Source organism: Manacus candei, unplaced genomic scaffold (genome assembly GCF_025592945.1).
Source record: "Manacus candei isolate 608988 ecotype Guabito, Panama unplaced genomic scaffold, ASM2559294v1 h1tg000049l, whole genome shotgun sequence".
NCBI lineage: Eukaryota > Metazoa > Chordata > Aves > Passeriformes > Pipridae > Manacus > Manacus candei.
In genome coordinates, this window is record NW_026138097.1 from 1,141,937 (window position 1) to 1,169,712 (window position 27,776).

General features: G+C 39.4%; 1 long non-coding RNA gene across 1 annotated transcript in view; it reads right to left on the reverse strand.

Moving 5' to 3' along the window:
- Positions 1–905: 905 nt before the first annotated feature.
- Positions 906–27,776, reverse strand: part of LOC127476202 (uncharacterized) — a 37,285-nt gene continuing 10,414 nt past the window's right edge. The window contains exons 2-3 of the long non-coding RNA XR_007906512.1: positions 1,318–1,499; positions 906–1,212 (exon numbers count right to left, since the gene is read on the reverse strand). This is a non-coding gene — a long non-coding RNA (uncharacterized LOC127476202). The remainder of the gene's footprint in view (positions 1,213–1,317; positions 1,500–27,776) is intronic.

The following is a 27,776-nucleotide window of genomic DNA, read 5'->3' on the forward strand; positions in this document are numbered from 1 at the left end:
GACCAGTTTTGCTCAGGGATGGCTGCAGCCACCATCAAACCACAGTTCAGCCCAGTCTTCCCACAGAGCAGCAGCAGTGTGGGTTACTGTGGCCCATTTGCCCTTTCCCTGGGCTGCAGGCAGTGGGAACCCCCTACTGCCCTGGTAGGTCACCATCCCTTGTGCTGGTGATAAATGATCTCCAAGCCGCGGACTTTCTCTGTGCAGAAAGTCAGATGGGGCCAGCTGTGAGTGGGACTGTGTGCTGCCTGTGTCCACTCTTGCCTGGGCTACAGGAACAGTCATTCCCCTAAAGGAGCTGGCTGGCATGTTCTGGAAATCATTTTGTTGGAGAAGGCATATCTTTTAATTCAAAGGGGGCATGGTGGTGGTTAGAAAGACAACGCTGAGCCCACGGAAATGTCACCAAAGTGCTAGTGCCAATTTGTATTCACATATTTCAGAGAAAACAGGCCTTTCCTGTCTGCAGCTCTAGTCTGAAGCCTTGTGTCTGGCCAGTATGTTCTGTTTTACAGCCCTGAGCAGGAACACTGCAGCTTCCACAGGCTGATGTATACGAGAGCCACTAAGCATCATGGATTTTTTTCAGTGCATCATTGCAAACCCACCTGGGCTGAGTAACTTTTCACTAGCAAACTGTGAAGAATGTTAGAGTATTCAGTGAGCTTCATAACGTAATTATTATTTTCTTAGATAGTTAGCTTTAGTGTTTACTTCTTTGCTCCAAAGAGTAAAAAAAACCACAATACAGAAATACTTGATTCCAGGCTTTGCTTTTCATGTTTTTCATGAGGGATACCAGTGTCTGTTTTTCTCCTGGGTCTACAAAACATTTCAATGTATCTGTGCTGCTGCTTTCCATTGAAATTGCTACAAGTGCAAACCCTCTTTACTCATACTAGGTCAGTGTGTGCATGTTTGTGTACGTACGTATGTTATATAAGTAATCTTTTGACCCATAAAAGTGCATGGCTTCACAGCGTCGAGCATACTCAGGAAAAGTTATTCCTGAAGGAGATTCAAAGTGTCTGAACCATCATGATACAAACCTTCCCAGTAGGTTCCAGAGCTTTTTGGTTACCTTGCAGTGCTCATGCATGCTGAGTGGTAAAGGAGGCAGGAGTTCTTGCCACTTTGAGGGTGATCAGTGCTGTGCTCATCAGCTGTACCTGACTTTGCACTACATGTAACAGACCATCACTAAATCATGAGCTGCAAATGAGAAATCAGTCAGAATATTTAGCATTAGTCTAGTTTTGCTGTTGACCCATTGTTATTTTTGAGGTCTGCAAGTTTTCAGGTAAATGTCAAATTTACCTTAGTTCATGCCAGCTGTGGACACTCTGAAGAGAGGCCTTAAAATGTCTGTTTTCCTCTGAGTGAGATCTTTACTGCTTTTCTTGGTCTAAGCAGAGTCGACATCCATCTTGCTTCCTATCCTCTGGATCTCATATCTGCTTGCATCCCAGTGCTTGGGGTTGTTCTTTGCCTGAATTAGCCTGCAAGATCAAGGCAGAAAGAAATAGCCACAGTTTTCAGGCAAGGTGCTGTGCCAAACTCACAGCCCAGATTTCAGTCCAATGTCAGTCACCTTCAAAAGCTCACCCTGCCTTTTTCCACCTCAGCTAGGAGGGGGACCCAGAAACACCAAAAACTCAGGATGTGCCAAAGGCCTCACTGTATCTCACAGTATTTCAATGCTCAAACCTTACCAAAATTGTCATGAATTCATAACAGTTTAGGCCAAACTTTCTGAGGTTATTCTATGTCTTGTGAATTAATAGGGATTCCCAAAAATGATAAGCAAAGTGGCTTTCTTTTATCACACCCTTTCCTCATCCTCCTTGAAGAAAATGAATTTGTTTTGTTGGGGTTTTTTTCAATTTTAGGTTTCAACTACAAGCTTGATTTTTTTTTTCTTTGCAAAATTAAACTAATGGGGGGGGAATCACTTTCTTTTTAGTTTAATGAAGAATGAGTCAGCTGTGAAAACTCAAAAAAATTGAGTATTTCTTGAATTTCAGATGTTAATAATATTTACTTTCTATTGCAGATGCTGTGATTTTGCTCTTTTCACACCTTATACCATCAGAAAAATCTCCTACTTTTATGTTACTTATATTTTTATATTTTCATGGACCAATAGCAATCAGATTTAGGCCACAAAATAATTTTATATTCCCACCTCTTCCAAAATGACATTACTTTTCTCTGATATTCACACATAAAAGCCATCAGGCAAACAATGTAAGAGAAAATAAATGAAAAAATATTCCAACTATAACCTAATTTTTGCACAGTTGCACACATAAACTGTCACAGTTGATTGTGGAAGTTTGTAAAAGGTTGAAGAGTCCATGGATTATTTTTAAAAGCTTAAGAGCTTTTTTTAATTAAAAATTATCAAGAAACACTTCCCTGACGTTAAATCATCATATGATGGTTTAATAAAAAAACCGAAGTCAGGAACTTCTGACTGAGATCTATTCATGGTTCATTATTTGAATATTGTTTGGAGATGTCCCAGGGGTGACTCCTTTTTCATTCATTTCTGTTTTGTAGCTCTGAGTCAGGATGCTTCTGCTTCAACACTTTTATAACTGACGAAACTTAAGACAGAAGTTTAAAGGGGATGTATTTTCGCTCGTAAGTCCATGGCATCGGGTGTTCAGAAGACAGTTCAAGCAGCTGAGTTGGCTCAAATCAGCGAACGTCCATAAGGGACAGATAAGTAAATTGACTGCTGTTGAAATAGACACCAGCCACTGTAGGTTGGAAATAATGTTCTTATCCTCCGAAAATTTTTGAGATTTTGAAAAAAAATCTCAAGTCTAACAGAGATGAAAAATGTCAAACATTGTATTTCATCACTCAAAATGTTCAAAACAGCAAATATAACACCCTTTTATACGAAAAAGGACATTTTTCTTTAACAGTGTCAAAATACATTATTTCAATATCATCAAAATATTTTTACGAATTTTGTCAAAATGAGAAGTATTCCGAACTGGTCTCTTTCCACAAAATATCGATTTTTTGTTAATGAACATTCATTTTCCAAAAAAGGCTTTGTAAATTCCTCCTAGCCAGTACTTTCTTAAGTTCAGATTTTGAGGATGCCCAGGATGCTAATGTAAAGAGACAGCTCATCCAGATTTAAGTTTTCTTTCTTGGCACTCTCCCAGGCTTTCTCAGTCAAAGCAAGGGTTTACAGGGAATACTACATCTTTCTCTTGAATTTTGTGTGTACCTACAGTTCTTTCCCCATTTTCAAACAGAACTCTAAGCTAAGAGTATTTTCCTCTTTTGTAAGACAGCAATCATTGTACAGATATACAATTTAACTGTGCTAAGCCCTACATTTCAAGACACAAAGAACCTTTAACTCCCAGAAGCTAAATCAGGATGAGACATAGCTCATGCTGGTGCAATTTTCACTGTCTCCAGTCTTGCCTTGGTTGTCATCCTTTTTCAGTTCAGTCGAGTTGTGCGTTGGATCTCCCCGTTTCCTGGGTTCCCAGGCTTTGAAGCCTTACTGTTCTCCAGTTCTTGGTTCTGCAGTACTCGTCCTCAAGCCTTTGCTGATCATACTCTCTGTATGATACTTCCCTGGGGCTTCAAACTGTCTATTGATATTTTCTCTTTCAGATACTCTTCTCGGCTTCTGCTGTATTTCTCTCAAGCTTGAATTCATTCGTGTCTAAGTTGCTCCAATTCAAAGACTTTATAGATGTGAGGAACTAGAACCTAATCTTCTTAGATTAGACTAGTCATGTAAAAAATTATACTCAAAGCACAAGGAAAGCAAATCATGGCAAAAATAACATTTCCCCCCACCTTCCCTCCAACAGAAGCATTATAGCTTTGCACCACTGTCTACCTAAGAAGTGTATATGAGAACTAGACTTCCAAATAACAGTAAGACTCAGACCAGCAAATTACATTAGACATGGGAAATAATGGGGAAGATGAAGCATACACTTATGAAGTGTTAGCAACGCAAACACTTCTTTCATGGTGATGCTAACAGGCAAATAACCCTGGAGAGAGTGTGCTGCAAGCGTAATGCAAAGCTCATGTAGGACTAATGCACTAAAATATTAGCTCCCCCAGAACTGCACAAGGCAAGCACTGTGTTTATCGCCTCTGTAGCTCATAGGAGTTTGTGAGATTGCCAGCACAAACAGCAACACAGGAAAAGCTAGGTGTACACAAGAAACTCTTGGTGTACATCCAAACAAAAGAAGGAATCCAGGGCGAAGAAGCATGAATGTTAATAATCTTGCCAGAGATCCTTTCTTCAAGGCTAATAGTTCAGTAACCTCCTTTGATGTATGACTTGAATATATCACAGCATCTGTATGCCTCCAGCACCTCCCCTAATGCACGACTACAGCCAGAATTAATTAGTGTGCAGGAGTGGGAAGGAGCAAATGACCCTGTATGATGCAGATCAGTTTGTTCTTGCTGGCAATACAGCACTACCAATAATTTAAGCAGAATTTTAATAAAGCACACATACTGGCGGGTTCCCAGTAGCCAAGAGTCTGTGGTAGACTTCATGCCCTATATCTTTTAATTATTCATCTCTATGAACAACAAAAAACGAGATGCCTAAGGTACTGGACAAGTCCCTTGACCTGCTCAGACAAGAGATGAATGTCCATTGGATTAATTCTTCTATTTACCAGTTAATTTCATTAGTCCAAATCTAATTAATTTTGTTTGCATTGAGGGATAACACTATCCTACAAGTGATCACATCAGCAATACAGGGAATTCAGCTGGGCTTAATCTAAAAGGTTTCAAGGGAGAACATTGATTCCTCTTGCACTGCTAGAATTAGTGAGAGCCAAAGTGTAACAACCTTTGCCCACACTCAGCTTTGAGCTCTGTAACCACGAACTGGGATCTGAAATTAATCCAAGTTCTTGGTGCCTGTTGGGCTTTCTGCCTTTGAATGGGACATAACAGGCAATTTGGATGGGTATGTGTGAGAAAAAAAGTCCTCTTCACAGATCTGTGATTTTCTACTCTGGGGATCACAGAAAGATACTCAACATAGTCAAAAGATAGTTGGAAGGGAAAAGCAACCTTTCTGTATGCACATTCTTGCCATTAAGATCATTTGCAACAGCCTCTGAGGTCTTTTATGGGAACATAAATATTCTCTTCAACATACTTCCTTTTCCATTAAAAAGTTTTCTTTGTTCCTCTATGCTATCCCATTGTCCCTATTAAGAAAAAGCATGAAACTTCTTTTTCTTCAATTCCTATCTTAAGGCTTAGACTTGTGCTGGTCTTGGCCAAATATAGCCTGCTGGCCATAGAAAGACCAGTGGTGGCTCTTCTCTTTTTTTCCTCCTTTTCTGCACATGTTCCCCCTGATTATAACTTTAAGTAAAAACAAAGAATGCCTGAGCTCTATGAAGCATGTAGCTAGTGTGACCCATACCTATTTGTCACAGTATATTGCTATCTACTGTTTCCCCAAATTTGTCTGAAGGGAAGGGTTCCCAACTCTGACATTGTAACAAATACGAAGAAGCCCCAGTCCAACTGCAGCCTTTGAATAGTATTACAAATAACAACAACAATTATTCCTAGCAATTATGTGAAGTATCACCTTCACGCCTAAGAAAAAATTCCAAACCTTCTATTCTGCCTTATGTGATCAGGAAGATTGCTGTGCACCACATTTATATTTATGGAAGTGGAGTCACCAGCATGTAAAGATGAGAGAGAGAACAACTAAATACTCTTAAACTCAGTTTTCCCAGTCTATGGCAGACTAAGGAAAAACCATTTGAGGTCAAAACTATCATCAAAGCAATAAAACTAATTCCCCAGGCTAAGCTCAGTGACTTATTTCAATGGGGTTATACTGGGGTGAGTTTGGCCCATTATTTTTTAATTGCTTCCAAATGTGCCTCTGCCTAGTGAACTATCCTGATAAAAATAAAGGACTCTCATGAACTCTTCAGGCAGCAGCAACATCCAAATTATTGCTAAGAAGCGCCTACTGGTGAAACCTCACCTCTCTATCTCTGTGAACACAAAAACATGTAGGCAAAAGGTTGATATTACCCCTAGAGGGAATATTTGAAGACAAGAGACTGGCCAGAGAGCATTGTTGCAATCACATGGCTGATCCCACTATTGCCATGGAGCAGCCATGGTTCAAAGCCAGGTTGGTCATCTTACCAGCTGGACTTTCTCTCCCACCTTCCTTGGTCCAACTCCCTTCCGAGCTGGAGTCATATACCAGTGTTTTCTAGGCCTCCATATTCTGCTTGCCCCATTGCTAGCTATTGGATGCAAAGTGGAAAAAGGCTTATTAGGGAATCTCACCAACACCTCCCATGGAAGGCCCCACATGGATTAATTCTCTCAAAATTTTTTTGTGGGAAAAGGTGGAAGAGGCTTGGAGCTGTAAGGAGTGAGGCTTAGGAAGCATCAGCCCTAGGCAGAGCCTGTACACAATCATGCTCAAGATGTCTGGGTTGTGATTTGGCTTGTCCTATGCTTGGACCTCTTAACCATGGCTGAGCCAACTTCTTGTTGCATTTTACAGTGGAATCCTCTCTGGATCTGTCTGAACACAACACAGGCTCCCTTCTTTGTTTCCTACAAACCACAGGAGAAAAAGGTGGTGTTTTCTTTTGGGATTGCATGAAAAAGGATGCAGTAGAGTACCACTCTCCTGATGGCCCTTATTGGAATATATGTTGGGCAAAATAAGAGAAGATGTCTTGCTGCATGCATGCCATATATGTTAGACTTGAAATAGAAACAGGAATGGTTGTTTTGTTCCAATTAAGCATAATTCCTGGTCCCACAGGTCTCTGGAATGCTCTTCTGATGGTGCAGGCCCTCACATATTTTAAATCCTGTAGGCCCAAGCAAGACTGGACAATTTTCTCTCAGTATGAAAAGTTTTTATTTTAATAAGACTAAAGAGATTTAATATGTAGGGCTTTTTAATGGCATTCTTTACAATATTTTATAAAAGAATGATGTGTTTGTAAAGCAAATAATCCAAAAGCCTGTCTATTGTTTTTTGCCTCACAAACTCTAATGACATAGAAACACTCCCTTGATGGCAGTTTTGTTCCTTAAATGCTTAACAGCATCTGAAACACAAAGATGGCTGAATCTCAACTCAAATAAAAATGAGAGAATATTTGTGGGTCCAGGAAAGATGCACCGAATATCAGTGAAGGGGTTTAAGAGAAAGGTAAGTGATATACATGTTACCACTGCCACTGCCCTGAAAACGCCAGCTGTCTCTCAAATAACCATGGCAATAGACATTCACACCTTCAAGAAAGGGTGCTATTGCAGTGCTGAAACATGGATAACCATTTGTCTTTGGAAATGGAGCACTGGATTCCACGAATTATTTCTTCTAGTATCAGTCTAGGTGATCACCAAGGCAGATTAATTTAATTAAATCTTTGTAGCACCTTGGCCATGCAGGCAGGCTCTGAGCAATGGTGCAGTCCCTTGAGGCAGCTGTCACAGGGGCTGGCTGGGATCAGCAGCCTCCAGTCTCTGCTCAGGTTTCCATTTGAATTCAGTGCTGATCTGAGACATAGTGCTGTGAAATGAGGATGCTGAGCCTACCCAACTGGGCTGTTGTAGGGATACACCAGTCAGCAAGGAGACTGCTCTGGGACAGTATGTGGGGCTGCAGGCACAGAGAATCCCAGACTTGGTTCAGGACCAGATTGAGACCAGTTGTAGCCTTGCCTGCATGATTTCAGCCTTACTGTGCAGCTAACACGGGTGTACTGCATGCGTATGCACTCAAAGGCCTAAGGTCATCTCATCTGAGTTAGCTGGGCTGCAGGACCATCTCTGTTTGCAAATCCTACTTTAGAGAGTCATTTTTGAAAGCATCCATTGGAGATACTTGTCTCCATTATTCAAATTCAAACTTGTATTTCTTCTTCTCACATGCTCTTCCATTTTTATTCTCTGTTTCCATTGCTAGTGGGAGGACTGAATCTCATATTGGTCATTTTGGCCCCCTTCAATTTAATGAGTTTTGTAATTATATTGTGGTTAGAGCTACAGGAGCCAGTGAATGCTATTACATGATTATTATAATACAGCCACCAGTATATAACTGAATGCTTTTTAAAATATTGGGATAAAATTTGGGAGCCAGAAGAGATATATTTACTATCAGCCTCTTTTCCTTTTGCCAGTGGTAAGGAACGAATGTAAAGAGTGAACAGGGGAAAGTGTAGTAGCTGATACCAATTCCAGATGTTCTGCTAAATGGTACTATTTATAAGATGATATTATTGGGAACAGTCCTGAACTAATACCTAAAGGATTACACTAACTATACATTACATACACACACACACACACACACATATATGCATACATATTCCCACCACCAATGTGAGAATTCTACAAGTCTGGTGGGGAAAAAGTGAAAAACATTGGGTCAGTGAAAATGGAATAGTAAAAATATCTCTTTTCAAGTTTAAAGCAGAAATGTAAAGGCTTGGGATCTCTAGCTAAGTTCTCTAGCTCAAATTACCAAAAGAACACTTGACATTCAATGATTCTATGATTCTTAGTAAAATTCATGGAGAGAAGGTCTGAACCTCAATTTCAGTTCTGTTCTGTCTAAAGGTCAGAAAAAATTAGGGTTTGTCTGAAAGTTTCTATCTAATCCACAAAACCACAATGGATATTGCAAAACTTCTGAGCTTGATTTTCTTTGCTGGTGATTGGAGTCCCTCAATTCTATTCTCAAGTGAAACAAAGACCAAAAACTGAGAGAAAAAAATGGAAGTGAAGACAAACATTTCCGATTCTTGAGTGATATTTGCTCAGCTTCTAGATGAGTTCAGGACTGAGTGGAAACTGAAGAATTCAAACACAATTAAAATTGCATAATCCATTTTTAACACATAAGGAGCAAATGAAATGGTATAAAAATTGTAGGTGAGAAAGTTAAAGAAAACCCAGGAAAAAACCCTGACAAAACATTCAGAGGCAGGTGGCCTCTTCACTTTCATTTACCACACTTCCATCCCCTTATTAGATATATGAGAACAAAAGTGTGCCTGATGCTTTACAGCCACATAGGAAGATGCTGTCGCTAGCTGAAATTTCTCTTAGAATCCTGATGGTAATGGGACTCCATGTGTGTCTGGGCTGCCTGCACAGCACTCATTAAAGACTTCAGTTTTCCCTGAACAGCTTGTACCTATTCACATGTCATAGGATAATCTTCCAATTACCCTGGAATGAAAGAGTGAAACAAGTTGGGAGATGCACAGTTTCAAACTAAGGATTTGGAGATTAGGTAGGGATATGTGTTTCAGACAAATCCTCATGTATTAAAGAGTGTGTTTGTTTTAATGACAACTTGAATACTGCATCACCTTCTCTAATAGGGCAGCAATTAAACCTTCAGATATGTCAATTAGCTACTGATGGGCTGATTTCCTGTTTGTTAGTGTACCAGTAGAGACTCATATGGCTCTGGAAAGTTTCAAGACTGCTGTCTGGGGCTTTTTGCACTTCAGGGACATTTCTTGCAGGCATTAAAACCCTGCTTGATTCCTCATCATTAAATATCAGCTAAAGTCCAGGAGCAGAGGAGAACTTCAGGCTTGAAACCAGCAAAACTGCAGAAAGTGAGCTGCTACCTCATTATGATCATAGAGTCAATAAAGTCACCTGATGGCAGATTTAGAGGAACTCATTAGGAGATGGAATTTGGTTGTGCAGACAAGCTGCTGTGATTCTGGAATGAGGCCCTTTCATTAAGGTCTTCAAATAGGATACAACGCAGAGGGAGGGGGAGCCTGCAGGGCATTGCAGCTTAAAAGCATGGCAATAAGGATTCTATATGCATAGAGCACTCTACATTGCAAGGCAAAGGAGATAAGGTCTTAGGTGATATTTAAAAGAAAAAAAAAACGAGAAAGGAATTTAAGACACCTATATCCCCTTAAAAGTGATATTTTGTAATTCTGGCTTAGAGTGAAAGCTATGACATCCAATGAGAATACAGTGCAACAGACCTTTTATTGCTTAATCTCTATGTAAATTTACTGATTTCTTATTTTTGGAACTTAACTTTTTAAAGTATAATTGAATTAATCTAAGTCAAAACAAACCCAAAGCTTTTCGTGTGGCCAATCCATTTTTCTGTTGTTTCTCCAGTCTCATTGCTGCTAAAGGCAAATATCTAGCACCCAGCTTCTAATCAGTGAGCTCTGTTCCTGCAGCACTCAACTTTACCTCAGGAAGGTGGAAAGATAAAGCTCCTAAAAAGCATAAGTCTAAGACACACAAGTCACAGAGATGTCCTGTAAAGCCAGCCCAGAGCAGCAGAAATGCTGTCTTGTACGCAGTGTGCACCCTAGTGAGCTGCTGAGCTGTGCATAAAGAAGTAGAAATAGGTGCTATAATTTTGATCCAGAGAGAAAACCACCACTAACAATTCCCCTTTTGAGAATCACCGATGTAGCAAAAGTCTAGCTATAATGAAAGAGAATAAAGCTCCTGGATTCTTCCACTGTGGACACTGCAATTTTGGTTACAGCGAACTTAGAAAGAAAGTGAATGGAGTGGAGTGGCTTAATTATAAGAGGGCTCGCTGTGGTTACTTTAAAATCTTGGATATGGTGTAGGGTACTTTTTCTCCCATCCATCCCTTTAAAACTAAGGAAGGTCAGGAGTGTTCTGGACAGTCCCCCAGAAAGCACACAGTTGCTGCAGTCTGTACTTGAGCTGCTATTTTTTTTACCATTCTACATTTGCCTTCAAAAACTTTAGCATAAAACTTTGTCCAACAGCATTGCAATGCAAGGAAACACTGAAAAATTTAGCTCTGCTAGTGAGATGGGTGCATGAAAACAGCAGGCAAATAACAGATTATTATTCTATCTCTGACTAGCTTGAAAAAAAAATTAGAAACCCGGAGAAAGAAAGTATGCATCTTTTTATGTGCTGGAAGCTCAAACCAGCTTAAACTGTCTGATACTCAGTTTGTTGTAACTGACCTGGCTCTGTGAGCAGTTCCAAAGCCATGTTTCTAGAAAATACAGTCTGTGTTTAGCTTATAGCCATGAATATGTAAAGGTCTTTACCCGTGTGTTATTTGTCTGCCATGCTCCTGTTCCTGTGCTTAGCTGTCCAAATCAGAACAGGCTGTCTAGTCTTCCTTTCTGCACTGCCTGAAACCAGCAGGAAGTTTCTTGCAAATGTTCATACAAAATGTTAAAAGAAATCTCTCTGCACTGCTTGCTTGTTTGCTTCTCAGAGAAGCAAATGTGAATGAGTCTGCTGCTTTTCTTTATACTCACTTTTTTTTCTCATTTGTGTTACCACAGCACCTTGCAGGCCAAATTGTGGTCTAGAACCACTGTGCACCAAGTGCTGCAGAAACATGAAACAACCAGGCTCCATTTCGAAGGGCATAAAATTATATAATGGAAATATAAGACCAGTGACCACATATGGATAAGAATAAGGGAATAACAAGATCATACTAGGGGGTACTTTCCATGCGCCTGTGAGCTAACCATGTTCAAGTTTTTGGCAAAGGAGAATTTTAATAAGGGATTCAAAGGAGGATAACAGTTGGTTTTATGAATGCACATGCAGGCTCTTCTTAAGCCTGAGGGGCAGCAAGGGAGAAAGCACAAAAGATGCTTGTTGGAAAATTTAACAAATTGATCAATTGAAGCTGGCATCTGGGGCCGACTGATGCTGGGTATTTATATTTTGATAGTGAATAAAAAGTGACAAGTTGGGAGTAAGCCATGAAGGGCTTTGAAAGTTAAGAGAGTCACAATAAGCTTGATGTCCCAGAGGAAAAAGGAATCATTGAAATGGTTCAAAGATAATGGGTATAGTCAGAACAACAGGCCAGGAAAATGATTTATATAGCTGGGGCCTGAAATGAGCAGGGCAAGAGCGCTTTTGTGAGGACCACAGAAAAGGGCATTGCGCTAATCAAGATGAGCGACGGGACAAGAGCTTCAGCAGTGAGTAGAGACAATAAAGACTATTGTTTACAGATAGCATGTGGAAACATGATGTGGACTGAATTGGCAACACAGATGGGAGACTCAGCGAGAAGACGGGATCTCGTGCTTCTGCATGTGGACATCCAAGTCTGAAGGCAGTGCTGCTCACCACAATCACAGATGAAGATAAGGGAAAGGACTTATGAACATTCAGGGCTTTTAGTCACCTCAAGTGTGATATCCAAACATATCAAGGCTCTCATTTGGATAGAAAGACACATGTCTAGAATAAATTGCTATGGAACAGAGCAATGATTCTGTATTATGGAAACTGTGATTTGTTTGCATGAGCATATGAAATTATCAACAATAGATAGAAGGGAAGAAGATGCTTACAGAAAGCAGGAGAAAGGAAGACACTTTGAGGGAAAAAGGCAGGGAAATATTTAGAGTCAAGAAAGAAGAGGTGGTCAAGAGGAGTCTGTTTGAAAGTGTTTGTGATGCTCACAGGTCCAGAAAGGTGAAGATGGAGTAGGAGTATTGAGATGTAGCTGAGGAACTGCCATTATGGTTTCTGCAAGGTAAAGGGGGAAGAGAACACATGAGGACTTTAAGGTAGCTCCAGAAGAGAGGAATTCATGGAGTTATTGTACAGAGAATCTTCAGTCTGCTTACAGGGAAAAGAGATGGGTGGAAATTACAGCTGTAAGTGGGGTGAAAGGAAGGAGATTTTAGATAGGAGAAGAAACAAGTTATTTTTGAAGTGTGAGGAGAGAAAAGAGCCAAATGAGAATGAGAGATGAAGGAAAGAGGAAGGGAACAGATAAGAGCAAACATTGAGACTGGAAGAAAGGTTAGGATGAGGTCACTGTGACAACTGAAAAGTCATCTAGAAAGAATGTTAAAAAAAATCTGATTTTTAAATATATCTTACAGGCTATTTGTGGGAAATTCATTTGGAAAGATCGGTTTTGAAGATCTAAGCACATGCAATCAAGAAACAGAAACATAGACAAATAAGACATGCTAATTGAAGCAGCTCAGTTTTCAGTTCAGGTTTCCTAAGCAGGGCATTTGTAAAGAAAAACAAAACATCTTTTGAGAGTGGAAAACTACAGAAATATGAAAAAGAAGTTCTGAAGGCATATGACTTTCTAGGTTGGCATTGACCTATTTCAAAGGTAAGAAGAACATTGGGGAGTTCAGAATGAGAAATAAGGGGGTTCATTTTTCATCAGAATAGTACTGAAGGCTACATTGTGTTCACAGCAATGTTCTGCACTTATACATGTCTTTATGGTTTGGATTTCACATCATGGTCTCATCCTTGCTTAAAGTGACACTTCATTGAAAACTTAGTTCAGCAGAAAATTCCTTAAAAAGCTAATGTTTTTAAAATAGAGAATTTTCCAGAAGTCTACCTCTTTGAAAACCCTTCTGACAAAGTGCTAATGACATTCTCACGGAATCTTGCCTGTTTTCCAAACATCTTGCCTGAGTGCCTGCTCTGGGAGCCAGGTCTCCAAGACTTCTTGCTCCATCAGAACAGTTCTCAGATGAAAGAAGGAGGCAGGAGGCTTGGAGTTTAACCTTCCATATTTCATCTAGGTTTGAAATCAAAGATTTAAAATACCTTCAAAAAGTTTTCTTTGCCTTCTTTATGAGACTTCTGATGTTTATTCGAAAGTGAAATTAATTATTTTTCCTCAACACTTCTGAACATGCTGCGGAACACAAATACCAGCTTTTGAACACCATAAATGCTAAACGCCGAAGCGAAAAATCAACACATGCCTTTCAGTCATTAAGAAACAGTATGAAATAAAACAAGTGTTGCTTGCACATTGTCAAATGTGTGCATTTTGGGGGAAATTCCAGTAAATTAATGAAAGTGTTGAATTCACATTAAAACTTCCATTGAATAGTGCCTGGATTGCGATACTTAACAAATGTTGTTTGTGTTATATGGAGCAGATGAAAATTAGCTGCAGTTTGGGGTGAGGGGAATGTATAATTGGGTATTGGTAGTGCTTTTTAGGAAACAGCACAGACATCTGACTTCTTGATTTTATAGCTGAATTTGTGGATGAATCAACTGATCAGGACAAGTAGCCCTATTAAAATAGCAACTTAATATTTTGTCTTTGCAGATCACATTTTGTACACAGTCTTACAAAACATGATATTTTTAAGAGAATGCTGTCTAAACTGCATGAGCTAGGCTATGGAAAGTTGTGGAAAAAAGACTTAGGAACAACAAAGTAAATTACGTTGAAATAGGGGAATTTTAAAAACAGATGTTGAAATCAATCCTGTAAACACAGGTAGGTCAGGCCTACCTGTGTTGGACCTCTAAAGCAGTCACTGTTAGTAAGTTGATCTGTTTTTAAGGGGCAGAAGTGCTGTCAGAATAAGCTACTGGGACAACATCTAACTGTTACTATAGTAAATGTGTCCTATGCTATACAAAATCGTTATGTTGTGTGGTTGCTTATGAGTTAAGTGCATATGGGACAAAAAGGTTGAGCGATCACAATAACTTCTAGTTTAGAAACTTGGGAGGAACAAACAGACAACTATCACTGACATTTTTATTTATTTTTTTTTTTAAGGTAAGCTGATCCTGAAGTAAATTCATTTCAAAGTAGCCTGGAAAGCCTATTTTAGTTTTTGAAATAAATTCTGAAGAAAGGTCACTGGAAGGGCAACATCATGGAGGTGGAAACAGCTTGAGAACCACCGAGAGCATTCAGCATCTCTTCCCAACACCCATTTGCTGCATAGAAATCACAGTGTACTACCTATTATCCATCTGCAACCAACTTTGAATGAGTCAACACCTAACGTAATAGGACCTTGCCCCAAACACTCACTTCTGCTTCCTTCATGATAGTCTCTGCCATGGCTGAACATCTTTTTTAAGTTGCCTCATAAAGTCAGTGTGTATAATTGTGAGTGGATATATTCCTTAATGTTGAAACAAATTGGAAAGGGAGCTAGGAAATGCTTCTAGCTTTTGAATGATTAGAAAACTGTGATGTTTAGCACTACATGTGTGTATAATTGTGACATTGCTCAGCTTTTATTGTGGGGTGTGATAATTATTTTGTATTTAAATAAAATAGCACAACTGCACAAACACAGTATTTACTGCAGGTTGACACCACTGTGCAACAAAGGTCCTTTTTTTCTTGCACAAGGACAAAACTTCCAAAGTTGTAGTGACAAAAGTTTTCTTAATATAATTTGCTTCCTCTCACAAAATCACAGCATTTGATTCTTTGGGAAATGTAAAGATAGAATGCTTTCCTCAGATATACACACTGGGATAATGTTTGCTTATCGGTATATTTGACTTAATTAACTAACTAATTTTATTTCTCCAAATAGGATTGCAGTTTGTAAATGGATTCAGAAAAGAAACCCCCCCCCCAAAAAAAAAAGGATGGAGAAATGAAGTGGGGGAAAAAAGCAAGATGGAGTGGAAAAAATGGTAGGAATAATATACCTAGATATACTATTAAAGGAAAAGTAATCATCCATTAGTTAAATTAAACCCAAATTTAATGTATTAGATTATGTTATCTAACTGTTCTGAGGGATCTCAAAGAAATCTCTTAAGCATGAGTTAAACTTATTTTCATTCCTAAGAAGTTTCTGCTAACTATGAAAATTGGTGGATGCTTCAAATGGTGTACGGGCAAAGATACAATGACATAGTTGCGTTTTTTAGTTGCTGCAAGCTTTAATGAAAAAGAGCAAGTGCCAATCTGTTGCAAAGTGATGCAGATTCTACAGAGATCTTGGTGATATTCCATGACACCTACAATAACACCTCAATAGCATAGTCATAACTACGTATTATATTAAATGTGCATTTTTGGCTTTAGAGAAAGCTTCCATAATGTCAACAGTGCTAAGCTGCTTCCTGAAAGAACAAAATGTGAACTATTCACTATAGACAATTCTGACACAATGGAAAGATACTTTGGTAAGGAAATATATTTGTCTTTCACAGACCTAAAAATTCTTTGGGGACAGAAGTAAACCCAGAAACAAAATCTCCTTGGACATCAGTATAACTATCTCTTCTGTTTGTTAATCTTCACCTTTTACTACTGACTGTGACAAATGGTTCTCTCTCAACAGAAATAATATTATTTTACTGTAACTATTCAAAAACTCTTAGTGCTTTCTAACATGAAGCTAGCAGAGTTCACAAGCAGCCAACGTGGGACCTTATTTAATATTTTTCTTAATGAATACTACAATTAGATTTATATTAACAAAGTTTCCTAGACCTTACAAATTGGAAGGCATTGTCAGTATTTGTGAGAATCAGAATGCCTACCCAACAGAAAGTATTGCTTGAACGATTCTGAGGAGTTAGGTAGTTACAATACAATACAATGATAGTTAACAGTAGAAAATGTTCATTTAGCATCTAATAACAAGCATTTCTGCCCTAGGCCAGGAACTTTTGACTTGCCAACAACTGCTGCAAAAAAGGCTGATGGATACATGGCCACAAGCAGTAACATGCCATCCCAGTTGCACTGGTGAGGCATTTCCAGCAGAGATACAGAAGTTAGAATAGTGTTGTGCTAGGTATGAGTAAGAGCCAGCTAGAATTACTGTGAGTGTAGTTGTGTCCTTGCATACTATACAAAAAAGCACTGGTTGGATGATCCAGGAGCTGCAAGTTTAATGGATGAGATGAAAGCAGGAAAGCAAAGAAAAGTCTGGGAGAAGTATATAATTCTACAGTGGTAGGAAGGATAAAGAGCGGGTAGGGAAAGCAGGTCAATTATTCAGGTCAATGTTGATACAAACACAAATGAAAACCACTGGCCACAAATATATATATATATATTTAAAACTAGAAACTTTTGAACCACCAGAGTGGTGAAGATCTAGAAAAGCTCTTCTGCAAGAGACCCTAGAATGCAACCCAGCTAGTTTTACAGCAAGTTCAGGGCAAGTTCTGAAAATTTAGAAAGAGGGTCTAGGGAAATATTCTGTTGGTTTTCATTTGGCACTAATTAAAATGTTCTTAACATATTGCTGATTGGTTGAGACAATAAGTATTTGGACTTGTATCAACAGGAGATTTCTATCACTTTTTATTTCTGTATAAAAACTTAAGTTTTACATTTATGTAAACTGTCAACATGACAGTGAGGTATTCACTCCTCATTGTAAAAGATGTGGTCCTGGAAACCTAGTCAGAATAACAGATAAACACCACCAGCACTGTTAGGAATTACGTCTGTGTTGGTTTTAAGAATTAGCTTACTGTTTCAGACAATTTGGTAGGATAAAATTTGACCCTTCAAGCGTGCATCTATAAATGGGCACTTAATTTTTTTCTTTCTATATGTTCTTACCTAGAAGAAACCCTGAGTATCTCCCAAGGATTGCAACAGCAGAACACCAAATATTAAACTCAGTTGGTGGCATTTTGATCCCTCTCTTTTCTACAGTACTGCTGGCAAGCCAGGTAATCAGATTAACCTAAAGAGCACAAGGTATCCTTTCCAAGGTACTTCCCCATACAGTTCCCTGGTGCATCCATTTTGGGCTGACACAGGCCTCTTCCACTAGTATAATGCGTAATTAAAGGAAATATAGTAGTGTCTGTAAATGATAGCCTCTGGTGTGGGAATTGTAACAATGTGATGGAAGTTCAGTTCTCTGTTTTTCTTTCCGCCTTAGTAGTCACTGAAATATACTTAAAATTTTTAAAGCTGTTGCTGTTATGATAATATTTTATGAAACCTTTTCCTTTTCTTTAAACCTAAATTTTGAGCCTATTCTAAATGAACAGTGTCCCTTTGACATTCATGGGATTTATGGGCATGCATGGAGGGAAAATACATCCCTTTACTGGATTTGAGTCAGGAGGATCCCAGAGGCATATACTGTACTTCTGAATTTCCTTCCACTTTTCATGACTGTAATTCTTGTGTCCTCTTTTGCATACATAATTGATTAATCTGTATTTTTAAAGGTTTAACACATTTCCTCTTTTTAATCTGGAGGCACATGATTTCATTTTCATTATACTCCCAAGGTCTCTGACTTCTGTTTTCCATTTCCCTACCCTGCCATCTAAGGGAACAAATTAGAGAGAAAATAACATTTTTTGGATTATTGGGATAAGGAGAAAATAATACAAAGCAGCAAACAAAAGAGGAGAATTAAATGAAAACGCAAAGATTCCCTGAAACAGAAGCAGGGAAATTAAAATTACAGTTTGTTCTGCCAGTGTCTCTCTTAAGCTGTGAGGGAAGACAACACGTATCATCACCGGTGCCCTATTGTCATAGTTCCCATTAAGATAGCTGAGTCCAGGATCCCACAAAATTCCCACCGATTGAAGTCACTTAATCAACAAATTCCTTAGATTTGCTGGCCCTACCTCCCTACATTTTTAAGGCTTAAGAGAAGATCCATTTAGAGACTGGGAGGCTTTTCAGATGCCTAAGTGTTGCTGGGCCTGTTCTAATCTGCATAGATGTTGTGGTGTCCTAAGCATTCTACACTTTCACTCCTAGGATGTGTTTTGTAGGGAAGCATGACAATTCGCCCTGGATCATGACCCATGAAGCCTCTCTCAGCAGGCTGCCTGACTTGCCCATTGCATGGCTGGGCACCAAAACCTCTTTATAGAATATGCCCCTGGCCACTCCTGGTACCCTTAGTATGGAGAGAAATCTATCTTTATGCCTTGAGACAGCAGCACTTTTTTCTGGTAAATTGTCAACTTACGGGCTTCTACTTTTGCGAACCACCACGAACCCAGAGTGAGCCCATTCAACAGATCTGACTTTGTATTTTTACAGGTTTCAGTCCCCACTATTCAAAGGAAAATAAATGGAATGAAGTGTGAGGGAGCTGACACTGGGGAGGTTTTCATCTTCTCCCTGTGTGCGTATCGTGAGTTAGATTGCTAACTAGCCAAGATGCATTTTTACTTATAACTCAAAGCAAGAATTAAACATGTAGATTTACAGTAATGTAAAATTACAAAAATTTACAAGAACAAAAATGCATTTAGCAGGAGTCTTAATAAACATCTAACAACATTAAGTCATCATCACAATGTTTCAACTGACTCGCATGGCTGGCTGTATGGACTCCATAGCCCGTTCAAGGTCTAGACTGCCTTGGACAGTCCTTCAGCCTACATCTTTCCTCACCTTTTAAAAATAAGTGCAGCAGCTGCTTCAAACAACTACCCCAAGCAGCTTCTCCAGCCAAAGGTGTAATGACCTCCTCCTTCCTCTCTTTTCCTGTTTACCTGCCCTTGGTCTCCATGACTGGGCACTGAGCATTTGGAAATTAGCTCATTTCCTTCCCCCACTGCTTAAGCTTGCTTGATTATTATTTCTATTGTGTTTGCACCTTTTTTCTACCTTCTGAAAACATGCTGGTACAGCTTTATGTGGGACATCATGAGGCATATTGAAAACAAGATCATCTTACCAGAACAGTAACTATCCTTATTCCACAAATGTCATATAAAAGCTAGGTGCGATACAGGAATGGTGATGGTGGAACCAGGAGCCTCAAGCACCTGTTCCCAGTGGAAATTCTGGACAAGGGGTGGGAAGGAGAGTGCCTGTGTACTTGCCTAATTTGTTAAGGTGCTGATGGAATAAATTTTTTCATAATACCAAATCGTAAACTGTTTTACGGTTGATATCCTTGAGTCTGATTATAAGTTTGCAGGATTGAGAGAGCAAAGGGGTTTGTTGGAGTGGGCTTGCCTAAATACAGGAGGAGTGAATCCTGCTTCCTGCCCCAAGTGTGAATTAAATGTTTTCCATTTGGAGCACAGTCGAGACAGGGCTGGGAGCAGGAAAAGTCCCTGTTTTCCTGACTCATGGAAGAAAGCCTTTTGTTTTACTTTGTTCCTTTCCCCGTTCAACTCATATTCCTTACAACTTTGGCCCAGTCTCACCAGGAAAAAAGAATAATCCACCTTTCACTGTTCATACTTTGAGCAACATTACTGTTGCTCATGTATGTGTGTTACAAGTGTGTGAGGAATGATCATTCTCCCCTCCTGTTCCCAGTTTCTTCAGCCAACGACTTCTAAATACAAATGCATTGGTAGTCAGACGAGTAGAGAGTAGGACATAGTATAATCAGAGGTACCAAAGTGTCACATCAGTGTAAACACCTGTACTGTGCTGGGGTTTATCTTATCTCTTTATCAACGTGTATGAAAGGAATTAGTTCAGTAATTTGTATTGTCAACAATGCTGTCTGACCTGTTAACCAAACTACCGAGCTCCAGAAGAGAGATGGGCTTCGTGCTACCCATCAAGTTCAACTAATGAAGACATTAGTGTTTTTCTGAAGTGGATTTATTTTAACTGTTCAGCTGCAAGTACACATGGAGGCTCCAAGGCAGATCAAAATAGTTCCAGAAACTTCTTCATCACATTTCTCAAGCAGACTATCAAGTTACAAATATTACATCATCAACACAAAGCGTCTTTGGCTGACCACTCTGCAGAACCCAGTCCTTTAGGTTTCACTACACAGGCATTTCTGTGTGTCATGCATGCTCTGCTAGCTCATGTTCTTGGAGACTTTGTAATCCTCCATTGAACAACTTGGGGGTGAGAAGGGGTGTGTGAATTCTGGAAAAGCTCTTTTCAGTTGTTTTCCTGTCTACCAACGTTAGCCTCCTTTAATGCTGGCATCTGTCTGACTTCTGTGGTCTGCTGGAGGATAGTTAGCATTTTTTGCTGGATATGTTCCATTTCCCTTATCTCAATGTAAAAGGAATATGATTCCTGTTTTATAAGAAAGACAAATGATTACCTAGTAACTACAGAGGTGAAAGTAGGAGGTCATTTCCCCATAATCTTTTAGCTGATTTGAGTTGTGCTCACCAAAAGTAGATGTCACTCCTGATAATTAAGAGAACGATTTTTTGAAGGAGGTGCTATAACCTCCATTCATGAGAACAGGCAATATATCCTGCATTTCCTACATACCTCTCCTCAGTGGCATCAGTGGGAAGTTTGGGCATGAGTCATGAGAGAGGCAGTGCCCACATTTTTAGCCATTTACAGCTTGAGGTTGAAATACGTCCACTGGAAAAATGCAGCATGGAAGAGCTACACACTGGTTTTGTTCTGTGTGTCAGTCCCACAAGCCAGTATCAGTAGGGTGCCATGCATGCAGATGAATGGCATATGACCCAAAGCCTTAATGAAAAACAGATTTTCCTAGGTTTTGGGGCTCCAGTAGTAGCCTGTACTTAAAATCTGACTGGTTTTGAATATGGCAAGTAGAACTACTGTTTCTTAATGGTTTCAGGGTAACATTATCTCACTCCTAGTGGTAAAAGAGAGGAGGATGATTTTTGGGTCTTATAAAACAGTGTTGCTGCTCTTGTAAACTATTAAAGTGGGCAGGGGCTTTAAAGTTGGTAGGTGTTAGTCATGGGCTCTTTCGGACCTCAGACTCCTCAGATTATGCTGCCTGACCTGGCTGTTTTTCCTCATGCTCGTCCTTTTGTGAAGTCACTGTTTGTCCTCACAAAAACCGAAAAAGAACAGTCCTTTTCCTGATGCATCGGCAGAGCCAGGGCGAGAAGAGGGATGTGAAAGGAGTGTTGGTTTTACTGCACAGTTGCTGGCCCATGAAGATCACCTTGCATAGTTGCTACCCTTCTCTAATGGTTACTGGCACATCATCAGTGTGTTATTGTCTACCTACCACAAAGGAGGTGCTGAGGAACAAAACCTCCTAGGAGGGTGGTGTAACATTATTTTCTCTTCAAGACATAACGAAACTCTAAACATTTTATACTCCAGTCACATAAATTCTCTATTGCAAGAATTTATCTTGATTTGCACTTCTAAAGAGTTCATCAAATGTTTTTTGGAAAAGTGTTTCGTTTGCTGTTTTTGATAAAATGACACTGGCAATTTGGGGGCTGGGGGAGGAAAAAAGCATCCTTATATTAAACCCCCCGGTTTTTTAACATTACTGTGGGAAATAAAATGTTTTTGCAAGCAGCTGAGTCCCAGAGTGATTCCACTAGGCCCCGTTCTTCTCTTATTGATGAAACTCAGCTGATTTCAAGTTGGCTGCCTTCCTCTCACAGGGAAGTCACACAAGATCCTTCTACTAACTTTGAAAAATGCTTTCTTCTGCATCTCACCATTTCCATTGAAAAGTTATCCTAATTGATTCAGTTTACCTTTTGAAACATTAATTAAATTTAAAATATGTGGTGTTGCCAACAAAAAAGAAAAATATTTTTTTAATGTACAACGGAAATCAACTATCCAGTATCTGTGGATGTAACTGAAAGAATACTATTGTAGTTTCATTTTGTTTTCTTGGGAGGAAGAAAGTCTAATTGTTTTTTTAAATGAAATGTTAAGTAGCATAGTTTACCAAGAAGTATAACCACAGACTGGTTTGATGTGTGTTGCACAGCTGGAATTAGAAACACACACAAAAAGAAAGAAAAAAAAATAGAAACCACAGAGCTATTTAGCTGAGACAGTAAAGAAGCAAAGAAAATGGCGTGGCTTTTATTTTTGCACTTAAAGATATTATTCATTTGGATAAACGGTATAGTCTTTGCAAATAAATAAACTTATATTTTTTTTAACAACAACAAAACAAAACAAGAAAGAAACAGAAAAAGGAAATAGGAAAACCCAAAGAGTGAGAACATAGGGATCATTAAGTATGTGATTTCAAACAAAAATGCTGTTAATTAAGGGCAACGCCCAGCTGCAGGAATCTGGGAAAGAGGTTGAAACAAGAAACAAATATCATGTCCTTCAAGTTTAATTAATTTCTTTGGACAATCTCCAAACATGTAGGGGAGAAAAAAAAGGAACATGAAGTAGCCAAAGGAAGAAAAATTTGCAAAGAGAGAGTTCCTGAAATTTGGAATTGTAGCATTTACAGAAATGCAGAAGTCAGTATGTTTTCCTCCCAAAAAGCTGTAACTGGAACTTGAGGTAGAGGTTGGAAAAATGAAGTTTTATGCATTTAAACAAATGGGCTCTTTGGAAATGTTTGTAGCAGCTGGATGCCATGGCAGCCTCTTCATGCAGCACAAAGTTGTTTTGTGGCAGAACACTCAGAAAAGTGGCTCTCAATTGTAGAAAATACATGCTGCTTCCATGCATTCTAATTGCTCGGGTCATGGTATGGGCCTGACCGTATGCCCAGAAAAGCTTTTCCCATTCGTTTAGAAGTGCCCTCAAGTCAGTTCGTAGCTGGAAATGGGACCAGTGCAGCCAGAGAGGAATAGCGCAGGGAAATGCCCCTGGTAGAACAAATCCCTGCCAGGTCTTACTGAAAAAAAAACAAAGCCAAAAGAAATTAGTCAAAGCAAAAGAATATGTATTCCTTTCCCACTCCATTTGCTTTTCTCTTTTTTTTGGTATTGAAGTCTTCCCGTTCAGCTCCTTCATCTCAAACTCATCTCAAATTCATCTCCTGCTGCTGTAATGAACTCATGAAAGTGATGAGCAGATGTATTTCTAGCCTCCTTTTTCTTTTCTTTTTTTTTTTCTCTTTAATATTTCCTGAGTTTTCCAGTCAGATATCTTACTCCCTTCCACTCCTATACCTTCTCTCCTCCTTCCACCCCTTTCCATCACTGTGTAGAGAATCCCTTCCATTGCGGTCACTTCCTTATCGCTGCACTTGGAGCTCAATTTCCTTGTCTGGCCCCAACAGCCCTGTTATTCCCCTCAAGGTTTTAAGAGGTTTTCCCACTGCTAATGATGGGGCAAAGCCTGCCGGGGCAGTAAGTAGCCAGAGGGTGAAAAACAAATGGATTTAGAAGGTCCAGGTATATTAGTTGTGCTGCAGATTGCAGGAGGAAGCAAAGAGATAGGCAGTGTGGACAGATACAGTGAACTTGTTTATGGTGAGCACTCGTGGGACTGACAAAGATCAGTTGCTTAATAGAAGTGGGTTCCCTACAAACACTGAATAGATTCCTACTCATGTCCTGTGTGATTATTTTTGGCAGAACTGCATTCTGTCTATTAAAATATTCCTAGATAAGCAAAATTCATTTCAAAAGACATCTTTTAAAGATGTAGAAAGAGTGACTTGGACAATTTATGTCACAATTAAATACTGTTTAATCGTATGCAACTCACCCCACACCTAGATTAAGTACATAAATGTTGGCTGAATCTGCAAAGAGCTGAGGATGCCAAAAGAGTGACCGGCTTGGCCACCGGCCCTCCAAGGTGCTCCCTGTCTCCTGTGGGATTTGGGGATACTCAACTTTGAGGATCATTTGACCAAAAATATTAGGTGTGTGTTAGTGAAGAAGCAGGAATGTAAATAGAATTTCCTTGACTTGAAAAAATAATAGTTTGATTACTTACTTTAAAGAACGTTAACCAGATTTTTGAAGTTGCTTATTTGTATTTATTATCGTGCAGTTTAAGAGGGGAATTAAACATCTCGGTAACTGTGTTTACAGTTTGAAAAACATCCTAATGGTCATATTCCTTCCTCTGTAGAAACACTTGCACACTTCTAAACAAGATACTTGTTTCTCTGTGTTGTTTATTGATCTACTGTCTGGCTAATACACCACTCGAAAAGATTCTGAGCCAAACATACTTCTAATTTAAGCAGATGCAATGACATCAAAATTGGTCTGGCCCTTTGAGTCTGCTTGTGAAAGACATTAATTTGACAATGACTGGTCAAAAATACCTATCTGCTTTAGTTCAAGGCTGCCTCATTAAAACCAGATTTACACAGAGGTAATTTCAGTGAGTTCAGCAGGATTGCTCTGAATGTGCTCCAGGATGATGGAAAGCAACCATACTTGTTTTGAAAGAATCTCTTCCCAATGCCAACACATAAAATAATTAAAACAATTGTTCTTCTTATATGTCAAGCACATTGGAAAGTGAAATTAGAGCAGCCTATTTATACCAGCAGAACCAGGTTCTCCTGGTTTGTATGTAGTAACACAGTTATAGCAAGGAGAAGTTCTGAGCACTGTAAAGGAAATTTTAGGCTTTTTCCAGATGAGAAAGGAAATCTAGAAACTTACCAGATGAGAAAGGAAATCTAGAAACTTTTTCACTAAGAGTTTAAGGCTGGCATTCTCAAAGCTAGCTTGGGTATTTAGATATTCACCTTGCACTAAAATTAACAAGATTTGTTTGTCTAAAACTTTTTAAGCACTTCTCTCCCCCTCTCTCCCCATCAGATTTGGACTCTGGCCCAGCCGAAAATGTATATGGAATCTTCCTAGGACTAGACTAGAAATACTGTGTAACAGTCTGTGCCCAAATGTGAGTCTGTATATGCTTGCATGTTTGAATCTTCAGTAACAGACGTAACATTTCTATATGATAAGAAAAACCTTAGCAAATTATGTGAGAAGGTGGGCGTCAGCTCAGTGGTTTGCTCTATCTGCATTTCAAAGGTAATTAATTTGAAATATGATGAAAGGTGGATCATGTCCAGCCTGACACTGTTTGAAAAACTTGTCCATATCCTATCTTTAAATAGCATAAGGGAGATGATGGTTTCAAAGCAATCCCTTTCTCACAGGTCAGTATTGTAGGGAAAGGTAACCTTGTTTCAGAGAAATATGTATTTATTTTATTTTTCTTGGCAGCCCATTTGTTGTCATTAGGGTTGCCTTGGTGGAAATATATTTTTTTTCTTTTAGTTAAGAAAAACATTGTGAAATCTTCAGCTTTTTGAAAAGCAAGGCAAAATTAGATTGGCATTGAAATAGAATAAATGGTATAAATTCAGGTTCATGAGTATTGTGTCTAGCAGAGTGGTACTCTGGTCTCAGTTCCACACTAAAGAAAAAACTCTAGAGTTAACAAAGACTGAGATTTTGTATGAAATCCATACTTCTGCATTCTTCATCAGGAAAACATTGCTGTTTAATATATTTTATCCATGAGGATGAGAATCACTCTGGGTCTCTTGTATAAGCCCAAACATGTTTGGGCACCTTTGACATTCTGGAAGAAAAAAAAAAAAAAGAGGCCTCATCCCCTATAGAAAGGAGGTGTTTCTCAGCTCATGAAATGGAGTCCAAGTAACAGCAGCTTCACAACTGACCTGGGAATAAGTACAAGGGAACCTGTTGAAGGCAGAGCAGTCCATGCCTATGCCTTTCAGCTTCAGAGAAACCACAAGCTTCTCTGAGGGCAGGACCCTGAGGTCCTTTATCTGACCCTAAACTCAAGAGGGGCAGTTAGTGAGGATGCATGGGTTGTTGTGTGTCTTCGGTTTTGCAGACAAAGATATTATCTTTACTGTTACTGTCTTTATTGATTTTGTTGGAAGGACTGGTTTACTCCCCTGGCACATGAGGCTGGGGAACTGAGGTGGGCCAGTTTGCGGGAGTGCCATCCAGATAAGACTGCACTGCTGTTAATAATGTGGGAAAATGATCAGGAGTTATGGTAGGGATAATATCTGCCCCTTTGGGAGGGTGTGTACCTGCCACTTATTACTCATGTGCCCAGTTCTGGGTAGCTTTCCATTTCTTGCTAGATAACTGGAATCCAAGACTAATTGAGAAGGACATTTTTCTTCACATTTATCTGCAGTTACCTCTTCTCCAAAGCAGACCTCATTCCTATGACTCATGCCTTTGTCACATGCAGATTCACCACTGCCTCAATCATCTCCACCAAGGCCCCATCCCAGGCATATTTGGAAATGCTTGCATCTGGGCTGCCTTGCTCTCAGCACACTGTGCTGGCATTGTGAAGCATCCTGCCGTCCTGAAGCTGGCCTACCTGTAAGGATAACTCTTACTCTCTGCCAACCATCTGCTTGACATCAGCAGCATTCCTCTGCCTCCAGCAGAGTCCTGGGGAGGAAGACACCTCAGTAAATCCCTGAGTTTCTTCCAGCCTGAGGAGCTCACTTTTGCTGCTGGCAGGCTGCATTTTAAAGTTTATCTCTTTACGTGCTTGGGAAGAGGCAAGGAGTTCTTGTTCTTCTCCGCAGAATAAGATCCTGTTTTGGGGTTTTTTTTGCTATCTGGGATGCAGAAAGAGTTGCCACTGATTTGACTCTGTGGTTCAGTCTGTGCTGTTCAAAAGTCAGAGTCTGGAGAAGCTACAGCCTCATTTTGTTACCACAAGTCTCGACAGATTTTTCAAAAGATAGCAGACCAAATACAGGACCAGTTTTTGAAGTTTTTATTCATCTGTTCTTGCTGAAGGCAGCTTTCTTACTGATGTCTCCCAGACTCAAGCAGTAAAAAACAATGGAGAGGCAACTGGATAAGGACTGTAGAATATGGCCCACTGACCTTCATCCAGGCAGAAGGGGCAGAGCATACAAATCAATCACTGGGCTTATAAAAAACTTACCAGAATAGTATGTATAAATGTATAATGCATCTGTGACTAGGAAGCCAACACATTTTCTCCCTGCTCCATTAAAATTGCCTGGTTTAGACCATAAAAATACGCTGCTTTTTGTGTGGTATATAAAGAATATCAACACAAAAAGAATTTATGTGTTTTCCAAGAATTTTTTAATAAAGTCAATGTTCTCTGGCCATTGCTTCTATTCTTTGTGAACAGATATAAGGAGTGATACAATTGCATCGAAGGTGATACAGCATAGGTAGATTGCTGGCTGTCTGTAACCTCCTTGAGTAGGCTGGACTCTGGGTGAAGGAACTTTTAATGGTTTGGTACAGTCAGTGATATTAGACTGCTCATATAATAGGGCTCAGCACATCCTCTTATA